The sequence below is a fragment of the Aythya ferina genome, assembly GCF_964211825.1.
Source record: "Aythya ferina genome assembly, chromosome: 1".
NCBI lineage: Eukaryota > Metazoa > Chordata > Aves > Anseriformes > Anatidae > Aythya > Aythya ferina.
Window position 1 is genome coordinate 50,313,044 of NC_140296.1, and position 18,095 is coordinate 50,331,138.

Genomic DNA, 18,095 nt, shown 5'->3' on the forward strand with positions numbered 1-18,095 from the left:
TGTTTCTCATAATCAAAACAGTGAGAATACACTTTAATACACTGCATATTTGGGAAAATATAGCTTTTCTTATGTTTCAGAGGCATATTTAAGACTTATTTGTCCTTGTCTAATTTGTATGACACATTTGAAAGTCTTTCATAGTACAGGGCCTGTCCTCAGTTCTGTGGAATGATACATTAATTTGTGGAAGCTCTGTTCATTCAAGATTAGAACATGATAAAGTTCCCAGATAGTGCATTTCTGATAACTACCACTAAGTACTGAAAAATCTTGAGAACAACCTGTGAGTCAAATGTGTTCTTGAATTCAGAACACATTTGACTCAGATGGATTTAGATTAAATTCACTTTTATGCAGAGAACTACAGTACTCTTTTAGGCTGCCGTTATTCAAGTAATGAGAGGAACTGTGTAACTTTATGTGTTTCACATTCTTAATAGTGCAACAATAATGTCTAAGAATTGAAGCATTCACCTAAGATGTGTACAAATTAATTTCAGCTTCTTCCTCACAAGTTACAAGAATAGCTTCCAATTTATCTGAGAGTTTCCTAATTCATTGAGGATGTGTCTATACAAAAGACGGGAATCTTCTCCAGTTGCTCTTTTGCTGCTCAGTGATGCAGGTGCAAAAATACTGAAGTCACAGAATGAGATGAAAGATGGAAAGATGCACATACATGTGAGTTAATATTTGTTAAGGTCTATCTTTTGGGAGTAAGACTTTTTTTTTTTTCTTCTTTTTTTTTTTTTTTTTTTTTTTTTCCCAGCTAGTATTCTTGGGTAATTACTACATTTCTCTGTGCAATTACAAAGCAAAGTTCATCAATCTTGGTTCACACACATAGTGCAAGCTGCATCACATCATAAGGGTTGCTATGTCGTATATGAAGTAGGATGTACAACAGAGAATGTTATTGCTTCTGTGTATAGGTATAATCCCATACTATAATCATTTTCAAAGGTGTGAGTAGTAATTTTCAATAACCCCAGCTTTCTCTTGAGGAGGAATCAAGAGTCAAAGGGGAAGTAAAGTAACACAATAAAGAAATATAAAAAAGCAGAAGATTTGGGGAGCATAAAGAATTCCATCAAAAATATTGGAACAAAGTAGATATTGGATACCAAGAGAGGCCATTCTTTCAGTAGAATCAAATTTTAGTAAAATGCAGCTTTTATCAGAAAATACCAAGAAGGCATGCCAGAAAGACATTTATAGCAACTGTAACATACAATTCTTCCAAAAAGTTTAGAGACTCTCTAAACCCAGACTACTGAGTCTCACTGGGATGAGGTTAATCTTCTTCATAGCAGCCCAGTTTGTGATATGTTTTAGATTTGTGACCAAGACAGTGCTAATAGCAGAATGTTTTAAGTTAGAACACCAATGTTAGAACACCAAGCAGTCTGAACACTGCTTGAACAGCATAAAACTTCATCTTTCTCGCTCCTGTAGCAAGAAGACTTTGAGTAGGCAAAAGTCTTGGAGCAGGCATAGCCAGAACAGCTGACCTAAACTGACTAAAGGGATATTCCATGCCACATAATGTGATGCTTAACAATAAAACCTACCTTTCCAAAGTAGCCACTGCTGGATGCAGGTCGGACTTGACAAAGTATGTAGTGATTGTCTCTGCGTTACATTTGCACCCTGACTCCCTTTCCTTCACTCACTAAACTGTCTTTAATTCAACCCATGAGTTTTTCTTGCTTTTGTACTTCCAGTTCTGTCCCCCATCCCATTGGGGACAGGGAGTAAGCAAGTAGCTGGTAGGTGCATGTAGGGTCAACTCACCAGAAAACTTAAAGTGATATGAGGTGAAAAAATCATATTCAAGTGGAGTTCTGTTAGCAAAGATGCTAGTCTTCAGTCCTTCCACTGGGAGGAGAAAGAATTTGAATAACATGACTAATTTGAAGGAAGCTGATTGGACCATGAAAAATGGGTCATACAACACTGTAAAATGATTAAAATATTGAAATGAAATAAATGGACATGAAAGCAGTATCTGTATTTATCATATGTGTATATACATGTATATTGTATATCTGTTTATATATTTTATATAAACAGCATACATAGAAAGAGAGCAAATGTAGAAAATAACCATTTTCACCTTAGTTTTGTTTTATTCCTCTTTTACCTCTTTTACTATTACTTTTCAGTAAATATGTGGCAAATATATATTGTTCATCCATTGATTATAGAAGAGTCAGTCTTTCTGCAGAAGGAGGATAAACTCCCTCTCAAAAAAAAAAAAAAAAAAAAAAAAAAAAAAAAAAGAAAGGAAAGGAAAGGAAAGGAAAGGAAAGGAAAGGAAAGGAAAGGAAAGGAAAGGAAAGGAAAGGAAAGGAAAGGAAAGGAAAGGAAAGGAAAGGAAAGGAAAGGAAAGGAAAGGAAAGGAAAGGAAAGGAAAGGAAAGGAAAGGAAAGGAAAGGAAAGGAAATTAATTTTGGTAACTACTCATTTATTGCTATATATAGAGAAACTTCTTGCTTACCAAACGACTTGTGCATGTTCTTCTTTAAAAGAACAAGTTTGGTACTGCTTTCTTGGTTGCCTGTGGTACCACCAATACTTACAGATGCACCTACACAGAACGCAATAAGTTGGAGAGTGACATCTAGGCTAAGACACTCACTGTAGTTACTTGTTGCTTGGCTGATAGCTCTAGGGAGTTCTTTTCTGGGCTTTCGCGGGACTCCGGTGTCCTTACTAGAACAGATCTTTCATGTTCTATAGAAAGAGCAGATAGGTAAAGTCATTATCTGAACCCATTTTCACTGAATTCTGAAAAGGCGCTTACAAATGTTGTATTCCTCATCCTGAAACTCAAAGCAATCAAGCACTATAAATGGCACCAATATTTCTAAAAGCAAGGTGCTGCTCTAGAAATTCCATGTAGTTTTTAAAATCTGTCATTTTCAAATCAAGTAGATAACTTATTCAATTTTATGTATTTATTGACAAAACTACTACAATTAATATTAATAACTTCTAATGATTAGATTTGTTTCATCTTACTATATATAATAATCACAGTTGTGTTTTTTTTTTTGTCAGAGTAACTTTCCTAATGCAGAGAATAAAGTAGAGAAATAGGGAACATTTTCCTATTTTTTGTTGTTTAAAATACCTTTCAGATAAACAATTTGCTTTCACAGAATCACAGAATCACAGAATTTCTAGGTTGGAAGAGACCTCAAGATCATCGAGTCCAACCTCTGACCTAACACTAACAGTCCTCCACTAAACCATATCCCTAAGCTCTACATTTCCTCACATTTCTTCTTTCCAACATGAAAGAAAATTCCTTAAAACCAATATTTAAAAATGTCTGAACTTTCATATTTTCACAGTTTATATTTTCCAAAAGTGTTCTCATATCTGATTTTGGATGCAACTCTGTTCATCCACTTTGGCAGCTGTAGCCCAGGGAGGCTGCATTTGAGCTCTGAGGATACATTTCAAGACTGTGAATCCACAGTGCAGACTGACCTATCATTGGAAAAAATCTGTAGTTAACATGGTCTTTACTCTGTGGTGGAATATATATATATTTTTAATTATATATTTATTTTTCAAATCGCATTAACTAGTTTGGAAACATCTTTTCCTTAATACTGACCCTACTCTTAGGCTAAACAAGGGAAATCCTTCCTTAGATTTTGTAAGACTTTTTTTTTTCCCTTATTGGAAATCTATTTCAAAATATCTGCTCTCTATTTTCTGGTCTTAAGAATCTAACTGACCATAAAACACAAAAATTATTCACCACTCATAGAAAACTACTCCTTCAAAACTAGGAGCTCTGCCAAAAATATCTGCAGTATATTTTAAGGATTATAAGGATCACTGGCATTTTGTCACTTTTAGAATTAGGGAGCTAGAAAATCCCCTGCATCAAAGCAGCTGTTGGCATTTTCCAAGTGCATGTGGTACTTTCCAGGTGTATGGGGTCCAAAAAAATCAATTTACTTTAGATCTGTTTTCTTTCCACCCTTGTCAGCATATCTTTTGCAAAATGGTAATGATGGGTTTTCCAATATAAGTTAATCTTTTTACTTACTTACTTACTTATTTATTTATTTATATTTTATTGTGGTTCCAATACAATATCTGTATTTCAAAGACTTTTATCTTCTATCTACTTTTGATATTTTGTTATTGTTTATACCCACTTCTGATTCCCACTTACATTTGTGAAAAGTAAGATTATCCTGTCAGACACAAACAGTAAGATTTGGGGCATTATTCAACTAGATTCTGCCTTAAATATTTTATGTAACATTTTTACTGCTTCTAGCTTTGCACCAGTATGTCGCAACCCAGATTTAATACTGAATTTAGAAAAATATTTGCAACATATAGACAAATGGAGAATTGGTTAGGAATATAACTTAATGGATAATTTTATTTCAAAAAAACATTCAAATAAAATTATGTAACGAGAAAATTAAACAAACAAAAAGTCACTTCTATTCTACAATGGGTATATTATCGCCTGGTTTGTCCAGGTTAAATTTGAAGGGAGAGATATTCAATTCTCACATGGTATCACAGAGACAGCTGTCATCTACAGATGCCATCATTTTCCATGGGATTGGTCAATGTATGATGAGACATAACACTAAACATTTGTATGTGGCAGACTTCTGCATAGTCCATAGGCCACTGCTGCTTCCACCAAAAAGAAAGGTAGAGGTGGTGACTGAAAACTGCCATTGTGCTCTGAAGATACAGCTAACCCACACTGCAGACCAGCTGGACCATCAAGAACAAGCTCTTCAAGCTAACCCCCTTTCCCAGATCTTTTTTTTTATTTTTTTTTTTCCCAGGAAAAATAGATAAATAAATAAATAAACAAATAAAACCATCCCAGTCTCAGGCTCCTAATCCTTGATGGCAGCATATTTCATATTTCTCTGCAGTGCTGAAAAGATGGGCTGACACTAACAATCTGTACGATATAACATCTCATACAATGTTTCCTGTTGCATTTGGCCATACAGGTCCAATACAATTTTTGCCCCATAGGGTATCTCCTCTTGGTTTCTCATATATTTAATTATAATGATGGTCTCTCTTTCTCTCACAGATGTGCATTGCAGTAAACACATGAGGCCAATCCCACACTAAAATATCTTGACATATTTTCAATATTAGCATTATCAGTATAGACTGGAAGGAATTATCCTATTTTCCAAAGTTGTATAATTAAATCAGTCATTTATACTTCTCATAATAATTAACCAGGGTAAAGATTATTCATCTTAAAAAGATGATTGACACTTTATTTCCTCACTATAAAGCTAGAAAAGTGAAGGATTTTTTGCTTCCTGTGATTTGAAAACACTGCAGATAAAACTGCCAGTTTCTGGCATTTTTTTAGCAGAAATTGTGTATAGCTTCATAAGACCTTTTACATGTATAACATAAGCAGAATATTTCATGAATTAGGCCATCAAAGAGGAGGGAAGGAAGGAAGGAAGGAAGGAAGGAAGGAAGGAAGGAAGGAAGGAAGGAAGGAAGGAAGGAAGGAAGGAAGGAAGGAAGGAAGGAAGGAAGGAAGGAAGGAAGGAAGGAAGGAAGGAAGGAAGGAAGAGAAAGAGAGAGAGAGAGAGAGAGAGAGAGAGAATGAAAGAACAAAAGAACGAAAGAACGAAAGAGGAACAGAACGAAAGAACGAAAGAGGAACAGAACATAAATTCTGGGAGAAGAGAGTAGGTTTGTAATCATTGCTGAATGTACAGTCTATGTTCAAGCACAGTTTCAAAGTTATTGACTAAAACTCTAAGTGCTTTCTAAGTAGTTTTAGTACTTATTTTTTTCCTTTTTCAATTAACATAAATGCTAGAAAAAGTATATTACCTCTTTATGTTTCATCTTAAATCTCTTAGAAAACTAAGTGTGTTACTGCTGTGGATCTTTTTTGTCTACAGTTTGATTTTTTCAGATTTCACTTTAATGCTCATTCATTAGAAAACCTCATTTTATGTATAAGCTGGTCTATAAATCTACCTGTAATCTTAATCACTATCATCATCTTATTGAATTAATTTTAATATGTTGTCAGTTTAAAAGTCTATTAGCATTTTCATTTCATTATAATGAACTGTAGACAAAATTTGTTTTATGATCTGTCTAAATCACCTTTAGAGACACTTTTTCAAACTAAATTAGAAACATATTGCACTGCTGGATGAAGTTTCCTTCTGGTAATATGTATCTACAGCCCACTTAGAACTTTGTCAGGAGTGATACACAGCTACCGTTAGAAATATTGCTAAGATTTTATAGACATCTTCTGACACTAGCAGTAACTTGTGAACAGTCTTATTAAGCTCCCAAATGATGTTTTTACTGAAATTTATACATCATAAAGCTTTCAAAACTGAGGGTGAGAAAACAATTTGCTCTAGATACCACTTGATAACTTTTACCAGTGACATTATGTTTAATAAAAACATTTTTAGTTAAAGGTTTTGTTCTTTCCTGATAATATATTTTATCTAGGCATCTTCTGAGGCTAGAGTATCTAAGGTCACAGTTAGACAGAATTTTCATTTATCTGATATTCTTCCTTTACATTAATTTTCACTAACTACTTTTTAATCATTTATGATTTCACATATATGTACATTTTTCTGTGTTGTTATGTCTCAAATATGAGTAAACACAAAGGTGGTTTTTTTTTGCTTGTTTTTGTTTGATCACTTTATTATTATTATTTTATTTGTTTATTTATTTAAATAAAGTACAAAATGAAGACCAAAGCAGAACGTTTGGAAAATTCACTGCACTTGTGAACTGTACTAGTCACTTTCTAATCATCTTTAATATATGTATATGATATTAATTTTCTGTTCAAAACATATTAAAAGAATGAGAAAAGCATGAATACTGTTCTACACAATAATCATGTTATACATATATGTGAATACATGTAAAAACTGGAGAGGTTTTAGCCACAAGCATTAGCCATTTTCATTTCATTCTTTGCTGTGAAAACTGTACTACAGTTTCTTTTTCACAGGATTGCAGAAAAACTGAGACAGAAAGGCATCTCTGTGTATATTCTCATCCAAATCCTCTGCTCAGAGGAGGGTCAACTAGTTGCTCTAGGTCATGTCCTTTTTTGTTTTGACTCTTTCTGGGATGGAGAATCTACAACCTTTCCAGGAAACCTGTTCCTGTGCTCAGTTGCCCTCACATTATAAAGTTTTCTTCAATTTAGATATAATTTCATGTATTTAAGTTTGTAGCCATTGTCTCTTGTCTTGTCAATGGGAAGAGTTCAAACTCACTGAGAAGAGTTTGGCTCCCTCTTCTTTTCTGTCCCCTATTAGGTATTTATATACATAGGTAAGGTCAAATTTCCTTTCCAGGCTGAACAGTCACAGATTTCTTAGCCTCTTCTCATATGACAAATGCTCACATGAACATCTTTGTGACCTTTTGCTAGACCTTCTGCCTATGTCTCTCCCTGGGAAGCCAACACCTACATGTGGACCAGCACTCCAGATGTGGCCTCATCAGAGCTGAGTGGAGATGCTTTATTTTTTTTTTTAAGGTTTTTTGACTTGTATTTGAAGTTTATATCTTTGCTTGGTACTTATTTTACAATGAGCAACACAGAGCAGTGGACTGTGTAAAACCTATGAACCAAAGACAGCAGACATTGGATATAACAGAGTCTGAAAATAAATAAATAAATAAATAAAAGAAACCATAACAAAACACCTCAATGAAAAAGCAGTTTTACCTGGAGTGATGAGAATGTATGATCAATGATCTTTTAAAATATATTTCTTTTCTGATTTTTAAGATGCTCTGGAAAACAATATAAGAGAAAACCATAAAAAATACCACAAGATATTTCAGTATAAAGTACTACTGAAAAATGATAAACATTTAATCAATCTTAATATGTATTCTATTTTATAAAATTTAATGATTTGTATATATATATATATATATGGCTGGTTTACAGTCATATTTTATTTCCTATCATTTTATTATATTTACTCAGATGAAAATATATTTAGTGAAATATTTAGGCACCTGAAAGCCTAACTTTTAAATGACAGCTTTCTTGGGCTTTATTTTTCTGTCCATACAAAGAAATGTAGAACTATCTGAGATGCCTTAGGGCATTCAGAACATGAGCCTAACAAAGAGGACACTGAACCAATCAGAAAGCCATGTCTTCCTGCAAAATAGCCAGAGGGAAGATGGCATATCTTAAGGTGTTTCAGCTAGTACTACGTACTCATATTTAGTCAATTTAATCCTGTTCTGGGATGTGATGTATTTTGCTCTGTATAATGTTGGATCCTGATTTCTGTGCAATTCTGGGATCTGGGAAATATGAATTTAAAGAAACAAGGCACATATAAAGTTCATGTAACCAAAAACGTTCTGTGATTCTGTGATGTTTCTCACGGATAAAAAAAAGAACAAAACAAAAAAAAACAGATAAACAGGAGCTGCAACACTTAATGACTTATCTGTGACTTACATCACTTAATGACATATATCTTCACAAGTTTTCAGGTTTTTCCCAGAAAGTAGGTACAGTCTATGTGATCTACATTGTTATGTTATAGCATTTACTTGCCTGTTACCATCAGTAGCAATTCATGAGAAACCACAAACCATTAGATTATACAATTTCTTCAAGACTACGTAGAAAATGTCAAAATTTTTAGTTGATACCTACTGAAGTGCACTTAGATATTACATTCTAAGAAAAATTTAGAAACCTATAGTGTATTATTGATTTTATTGTAACCTTACTTTTTTTTTTCCCTGTGGATAGGGAAATAGTCATATAAATTTCAGAATCTTACAAAATAGTAATAAAAATATCTGCTTGATCATCTGATAATCTAATTATAGATCTTAAATTACTCTCAGTAACAATATACTGCATTTCAGAATTAAATCATCATATAATCATCTATGCTGACCTAGCTGTCAATTCATTGGAACGCCTGCAGTGGACTTTGTATTAAAATAAAATGTAAAAACTATCATAATATACAGACTGAGAAACACAGCAGAGGAATGACTAAAAAATATTATTAAACTGACATATTTTATGATGTCACTTAATATTATAAAGAAAAAAAAAAAAAAAAAACAACAAACAGGCAATGAGATTTTCTTAGACATCAATGGGTGAATGTGTTAAAGGCCTTTGTTAATTATCCATTTCAAAAGAAACACTCATGAAATATTTTTAAAGGATTTTCTTTTTTCTCTATACAAAAGGAGAAGGAAGAAAAATTGATATTTGGCCAATGAAAAGTTCAGATTAACTACTTGCATGAGATTAGACAATTAAATATACCCATCAATCCTATGCAACACCTGTACTTTTTGTGACAATTACTTTTTGAAGGTCCTTTAGTAATTTATGTTTGTCAGAAGTTGGAAGACATGCTCTATTACAGGTTTGTCTGATCTATTTACAGTAGTATTACACAGTACTATTTACTCTGCGTTTTTATTGAAATTGAGATAATTAGTAAAAAAAGAAAAAAAGAAAAAAAGAAAAGAAAAAAAAAGAAAACAAAACAAAACACTTTGCCTATTAGTGTTTCTGTAATATGTAACTGCCTGGTCCTGATTTTGTCCACAGTTTTGTTCTTGCCTGATGACACTATTAACTCCAAATCCCTCAGAGATTATACATCCTTTACCATATTTTAATCATAGTATACATCTTTATGGTAGAAAGCATGTTCAGGGAAACAGGTTGATGTGATACGGTTTAAATTTGTTCAAATAGTAAATGTCATATCTAGTCGTACCTATGAAAATTAGTTAAACATAATAGTTTCACAATTACATATGTGTTTCATAGCCTGTTTATACACCGTTTCACAGGTTGAAACCTACCCAAACAGAATCACTGCTGAGGTAAGTGAAACCTTGACTTCATCTGAGCAGCTCTAACTCAGTAGATGATTCCAGTAAACAAATTGGGAAAACAAAAAATAAAAGAAAAATAATTGTTATGGAGGAGGCTTGCCAAGAGCTCTGCACTACAACTGACCTCTTTCTCTGTGGGACTGAAAAAGGAAACATAGATAAACGGTTAACACTTTACATCTGTATAACACATTTGGACTGGGAGATCAGGAAGTGATAATTGACCAGATATGAACAGCCACATGGCTTTAGTTATGTCATGGTTCCGCTCGAGTGGGCAGCCGAGCTCCATCACAGCCGCTCTCTCACTCCCCCTCCTCAAAGAGGAATGGGGAGAAAATACAATCTCAATAAAGATAAATATAATATCTCAAAAATAAAAATATATGTAAAAATACAATATATGTAAAAAAAAAATATATGTAAAAATACAATATCTCAACAAAGGTTGAGATAAGTACAAGGAGGATCATGCAGTAATTATTGTAATGGGAAAAACAGACTTGGCATAGGGAGATAGTAAGATTTCTTGCTTATTACTAACAAGCTAGAGAAGTGAGAAACAAAGGAAAGAAACCAAAAGCACCTAACCCCCCCATCCACCCTCTTCCACCTCCTCTCCCCGAGCAGCACAGGGCAATGGGGGAATGGGGGTTATGGTCAGTCTACAGCACTTCTTCTCTGCCACTCCTTCTTGGTCACTCTCATCCCCTGTGCTGTGGGGTCCCACACATGGGATACAGTCCTTGATGAACTGGTCTGGTGTGGGCTTCACACAGGCAGCTGCTCTTCCAGAACTGCTCCAGATATGGGTCTGTACCATAGGGTCCATCCCTCAGGAGAAAACTGCTCCAACCTGGGTCCCCCATGGGCAGCAGCTCCTGCCAGGTCACCTGCTCCTGCCTGGTCTCCTCTCCACGGGCTACAGGTCTGGCCCGGAATCTGCTCTGGCAGGGGTCTTCCACAGGCCACAGCCTCCGCCGGTGCAGGGCCACCTGCTCCACCATGGTCTCCTCCACGGGCTGCAGCGTGGAACCCTGCTCCACCGTGGTACTTCATGGGCTGAAGGGGGACATCCTGCTTTACTATCCTCACCACAGGCCGCAGGGGACTTCTGCTCCGGTGCCAGGAGCACCTCTTCCCCTCCTTCTTCATTGACCTTGGCACCTGCAAGGCTGTTCCTCACTCCTCTCACTCTCCCAGCTGCTGTGTGGCACAGCGTTTTTTTTTCCCTGTCTTAAATATGCTCTCACAGAGGCGCAAAACAACATCGCTTATTGGCTCGACTCTGGTCAGCAGTGTGGCCCTTCCCAAACATGGGGCAGCTTCTAGATCCTTCTCACAGAAACAACCCCTATGGCACCCTGCTACCAAAACCTTGCCACGTAAACCCACTACAAGTTAGTAGAGAAAATCAAACAAGTTAGCCTGGGGCAAACATGAACAACAAGGCCACCTAGGTTAGAAAATAATAAGTGAAGACAATAGTTCCTTGATAGGAAAACATCCATGGATATTCCAACACTATGAAGAAAGCTGAACTGCTATGCATGGAAGTCAGGCTTCCAGCTAGCGACTATTCAGAAATCAGCATTCAGTTCCTCTGGGTCTATGAGCTGGTTTAAATTGAACCAGAAGGGGCCAGGTCCAAAGTTAATTTGAGTGGGATGTCTGCTATAAAAAAGGAACCTTAGAACAGAAATCACTATCTATCCACTATACCAGTGCCATGAAGGAAATAAATTCTAGATTTTACCTCATGAAATGTTATGCTTCTATTTTTGTGGTAGTCTGCATGTGTTACCAGAATCATGAAGTGTTTCACAGTGACTTGCTTTTATGCAGTATCTGTCTCAGCTTCTTTCAGTAAGGCTGACTTGACTGAATGTAGATATTTTTGGTGCAATGGAGGCCTCTGTTAAAACCAGTGGAATCACTAAGTCACAGTGTGTCTCATTTTGAAGTATATAGACCAGAAAATACTGGTATTTTTTTCTATATAAAAATTACTGTCATACTGGGTTTGTGTGTTTTTCTTTGTTTTTAACTGCATTCTAAGAGAAATCTGAATTAAGGAAATGTAAGAAAATGAAAATAAAATTATGAATTTGTGATTCTCTGGGTGACTCCATTCTATATCTAAAGTACAATTTTAAAATAAGCATGTCATTTCATTTTCTATAAAATTCTCTAAATATCATAAAATAATATATATATATATATTTGCCACCTAACACTATTTCTGTATTTTTAGAGCTATCAGATCACAAAAACAGCAACATCAAAATGTTAAATCATATGCTGCATTTTAGCAGAAAACATTTTTCTGAGTAACCTTTAGATTGTTCCTGCATTCGTAACCTTGTCAGGAGGAACGAAACAGACATGACTCCTAACCTACTTTAGGAATGACAGATTACAACATTTAACAGTAAAACTTTTTTTTTTTTTTTTTTTTTTTTTTGAGTTAATAACTTCAATTTAACGATACTTGAGGTCCCCATGGTAGTCAGATGTACACCTAATGTACACTGTAATTCCAAGAAATACATTCAAGTACCCTATCTAAATACCATATAATGCACTGAATCTACAAAATCATAAATTTTAGATGTGCATTTCTTTGGACAGTGAAATTTTGCACTGAAGACATGATACAAAACCCACTGAAGGAAATGAGAAGTCTGTTCATTTGGTAAAATTGTTTTGGGATCATTCCCTGATTTGAAAGAATAAAAAATCTAGCCTAAAACAAATAAATAATTCAGAAACAGGATAACATTTTCAAATTTGTGATACTTACTGTTTTCATCTACTCAGAGACTATAAACTGTTTTGCTTATCCAATCAAACTAGCTCTTCAACTTTTCTATTTTAAAACAGTCATAGAAAGTAGGGTATGTATTCAGATGGATTTTTCTCAGCAATAAATCAAAAATTCATTTGGTGATACTCCTTTTTCTAGCCCTATTCTAAGAATTTTACAGTAACTTAAGAAGAAATGTAATTGCAGAGTTTTATAGCAATAGAGACATCTAGAGTGTATGTACAGAATGGGAACACTGGATCATTAGTCACAAATTCCTGAAGTAATGCAAAACTTTCTGCACAGATTTTCTTACTTCTGAATATATGTCATAGTTCAATGTAATGAATGAATTGTGATTGTGAGTGGGAGGATTATTAGCCGATGTTACTTTCTGTCCTTCCATTGGATTGCTCCTTTAAGGATGTTTTCTAAAGCAAGGTTAGCTTAAATTTTGGGAAACTTGAAACTATGAATGTGAACTTCTGTAAATTCCAAGATATATAACATCACAGTAGAATCTGGTTTAGTTAATTACCTGTACAATTACTGTACAAATAAACTACTCCAAATACAGGCAGTATGCTATTAAGTCTGTTAATTCTTCTTAACCAACATCCTTCTGTTAAAAAGTCCTCTACTTTTCTAAAATAAGAAGAAAGAAATATGACCTTGTCCTTTCTTATCTGCCACTAGCTCATGAGATTGGCATAAATATTTGAACTGAATGGCCTATTTAAATAGATTAAGTATTTCACAGATTATTTTATGTGATGACTACCCATAGATATATTCGTATAAAGAAAGGTAAAATGCTCTGCTGGCCCTTTTGTCCACAACCTTTTGTTCTCTTCAGCCACCATCTCCACACAACCTAACTACATCCATTCATCTAATAGCAGACCTTTTAAATCTTCCAGTTTGTTGATGTCTGCCAGACTGTTTTTGCTAGTTATTGTATTATTATATTAATGTGCTTGTCAATTAATTAATTCATTCTTTCATTATCAAATTATTTCCCACCTCTCTTGGTTGACATTGTAGATATTTATATATATAAATATTTCTTTTAGAATAGACTATCAAATTTATTTATGTATTTATTACTTTTAGATTTCCTTTAATTTCTCACTCAATTTTACCACTTTCTACACAGATAAACTGATATTTCAAATTCCTCTTAATCTCAATATGCAGTTTCTTCAGCTTTGGATTCCCATCATTAATTACATATGGTTAGGATTATTCTTTTTTTCCAACTCATGATGTACACACAAACATGTATCCAGCCATCCAAATCACTTCTCCATTTTCACTTTGTAAATCTTGTACTGCAATATACTTGTTGACATATATGACTAAATCGTAATAAGAGCTTTCATAGTCATCATGATATCTTTTTCTCTCTTCTAACAGACTAAACTATCTGTTGTGTAGGAACAGTTATCCCCTCTATTCTCCACCAATTTTCATAACTGCATCCCTCTCCCTCACCACATCTTACATAAAAAAACATGGACATAAAGGTAGACCTTTGTAGACTAAAAAATAAAAATAAAGAAGACATATAAAGTCAGAAAAGCAAGAAGGAGATCTCAAGATGTTAAAAGCCATGAAAGCTCTTGTCAGGTCCTGGAAAAGAACATGGAGTACATCCTCTTGGAATATATTTTTAGAAATGTAAAGAAGATTGTCATCAGGTCATCAGGAGCAACCAGAATTAATTTACCAAAGCAAAATCATGCTCAACAAAGCTTTATGCTTTTGATAATTATCTGACTGCTTTTGCAGGTGATTTGAGAGCAGTAGATGTAATACACCCTGACTTTATTAAAGGTTTTTAAACATGACACTACACTACTCCCAGTGTAGTGTCATGAAGCTGAGGAAGTGTTCCTGGAAGAACAAATTGTCATCAGCTGAAAGTTTGCTAGACTTCTGAGGTTAAAGGGTAATAATTAATAATTCAATAACAAGCTGGCAGCCACTAGTAGCTCATGGGTTGATTTCAAGACCTCTGTTCTTCAAAATCATTATTGACATGGATGCAGAGAAAAAACAGATTCTCAGCAAGTCTGCTGAGAATAAATTGAATGACTAAAGCTTTATTGTATCAATATCCTGATAAACCTGAGGACTGGACCAAGAGAAATCTCATAAGTGACAAACTGAAAATTTACAAAATTTTACACTTAACAAAAAGTCTTGTTAGGCACCAGTACAAGCATTTGATCCTTACTGTTGATAATCTAGTAGCAGAAGTCCTGCTTTGTGTGGGAGTTTGGACCAGATGACTTTCAGAGATCCCTTCCAATCAACATACGACTCTGATTGTATAATATTATTGGGAAAGACTCTAAAAAAAAAAGTTTTTTTTTTTTTTTTTTTTTTTTTAAAGTAAAAAAGAGAAAATAAAAAATAAAAAGCTTACATGTAGGTTAATTCACTTTGCATGTTTTAGGGTAGTAATGCACCTATAAACTCCTTTAGACAATGCTGTTGACTGGGGAGATCAGTCAGGGTATTTGTGCTAACACCTTTTCAACACCAGGGGTACTGTAGGGTAGACAAGACCTAAAAAGCATCAGCAACCTGTCTTGTTATACTCTAGTTATGTTTCAGAAGGTAAAAGTAACCTTTCAGAACAGCTGCAGGATTTGAATATTTTGTTTTAGCTTCACAAAAAAACTGTTCCATAAATTGGAGTGCTAAAGCTAGTGATGATTTGTCACTTGTGAATTTTGAAGGATGGTAATCCCCTAGTATTACCTGATGGTGCTCAGAACCTGTCTGAGCAAAGACTACTTCAATGCTTTGTGTAACAAATTGTACATATTATATTGTGTACGTATGTTCAATGTGCTTCATTTTATGCATTTGATGACTTTTGCAATGTGAACACTACGTAGAGTTTATTGAATTTGCATTTTAAAATCCAGTAATATTGTACTGATATACCTGATTGCAGTCATGAACTGTAAGATACTTCATCGTGGAATATGTCTGCATTTCACTTTTTGCTAGCTGAAAGTTTCAAACTTACTATGCTTACTGCACATACTGATCTGGGCTGTAATTCTCTTAGGTCATAGATAGTCATCCATTACAAAAAAAAAAAAAAAAAAAAAAAAAAAAAAAAAGTAGTGTTTTTGTTTGTTTGGTTTTGAACTGCATTACAAAGCTAAGCTTCTATGATGTTTGTTTGTTTTTTTTTTGTTTTGTTTTGTTTTGTTTTTTTGAGGTGTATTATTTTGAGGTGTATTATTTTGAGACTTTAAAGAAATTAAAAATAGTAGATGGAAGTTTGGTTTTGCGCTTTTTTTTTTTTTTTTCCTTTTCCAATGTAAACTATTTGAAATCCAAAGGATTTTTATAGTAAAAATAGGATAAATCCCAAGAGTTAACCTTTCAAGCTTTTTCATGATTGAAGGCTTAATACAGCAAGAACCTGTCAAGCTATTTTGTATTTTGTGAATAAGCTATTTGACAAAGTAAGTCATTTTTATAATAACAGATTATTTTTGAACCAGTATAGGTTTCTACAAATGTATTATTTAGTTGTGAATAGTTCCCATGGAAAAATGAAAAAAAAAAAAATGCAATCTGTGAGTGTTCTTAGACTTCTGTGTTTATTCCCTATTGCCATTTTTCATTTTAATGCAGACTGCTCACCTAGGTGACACATAATCTTTTTTTTGTGATTGCATAGCTGAAACTGTTAAAAATGGAGAATAAGCAAATGAGTGATGAGTAACAAATGAAGAAATAATGTAGCTGTCCACATGAAAAAAAAAAAATAATGATTTTAATTTCGTTCCCCAAATATTTGTGAGAATAGAACATATACATAGAATTATTCAGAAAATGAAAAATAAAATGTGCAAAAATGTCTCAATTGAATTTAAATAAATCTTTCTATTATTCAGGCAATTCTAATCTTTAGAATACACTGAACATTTTAACATTTTATTTTATTTTATTTCATTTTATTTTTTATTTTTTATTTTATTGCTTTTAATTTTGAGCAGTAGGCAGAAGAGGACTATTCCACTCTTTATGATCCAATGAAAATATTCATTGCAAAGTGACAAATAATACAGTTGTAACATTAATAGCTGCTAGCTATATTCTGGAAAACACTGTTTTGTTAGATAGCAGATAGCTATGAAGGAACCACTACAAACAAGCTGTTATGTTTTTTACACAGCTGCCAGCTACACTTTTTAAGAGTCCAGATTGCTCTTTATGAGTATAATAAAAGCAGAATAGCATTCATGTGTGTCTTTGATCGTGTTCAGTGCAGGCAGTGTAATGCTGCAAACATAATGAGGTCTGCTGGAGTTCCCTTTGTACAACTGAGTGGCTATATTCTTTTTATTCATTAATTTTTCTCATTATAACTTTAAGCAAACAAACAAACAAACAAAAAACAAATCAAAAAGTAATATAGAAGAAGTATATGAATATATGATATTTTATTAATTTAAATAAAGATAACACCAATAACCTCAGAAATTACTGACTTATTGATGGCTTATGTTTGTTTGTTTTAACTTCACTGCTTGAAATGTACATGTATATTGTTATCATACCAAGTATCTCAGAAAAAGTTGTCAGTGAACCCATTTCATTTTATGAGGACTCTTCCTCCCTCATTATCTCAGTCAAGGAAAAGAAAACCAAGCTTGTAGACCTTGAAATTGTTTTACATATAAATTTTTTATTTCATATTTGGATCTGGAGCAAGTTGCTTCAGAGCTTTAAATTAAAACACTGGTATGTATTTTAACTTGTCATTTAGTGGCAAGTGAGCGTAGTTGGGTTCACTTCTTGCCTTTCCAAAAAAATAAAAAATAAATCTCCCTTAGGCATCCAACAAGAGGGAATATATACTGCATTATTAATACCATGTTACATAAATTTCATATAGTTTCTAGTTAAAAGAAAAAGACAAAATAAAATAGTCTTTACAATAAAGTCATAATGGACAACATAGTTGTGAATGCCTGATTTCCGTTTCAACTACTTTAATAGCAACTCATTGAAAAGGAGATGTGGGTGTTAGATAACAGTGAGTATGATTCATCACTTTTAGTATTGTAATAATTTACATAAATATACAAGAAATACTACTACATGACCATTTTGGCACAAACAAAAATTACTGACAAAAGTGTTGTTTAAAGTTCATGAGACTGGTATGGATGAGTAAATAGAGTATGACTATATTATCTCTATAAAGTGTCCATACTGCTAGCATTTTCTCAAGATCACTATAGTCTAAATCCACATATAATTTACAATAAATAATTTACTATAAGTTACAATAAAGGAAACATTTTACAAT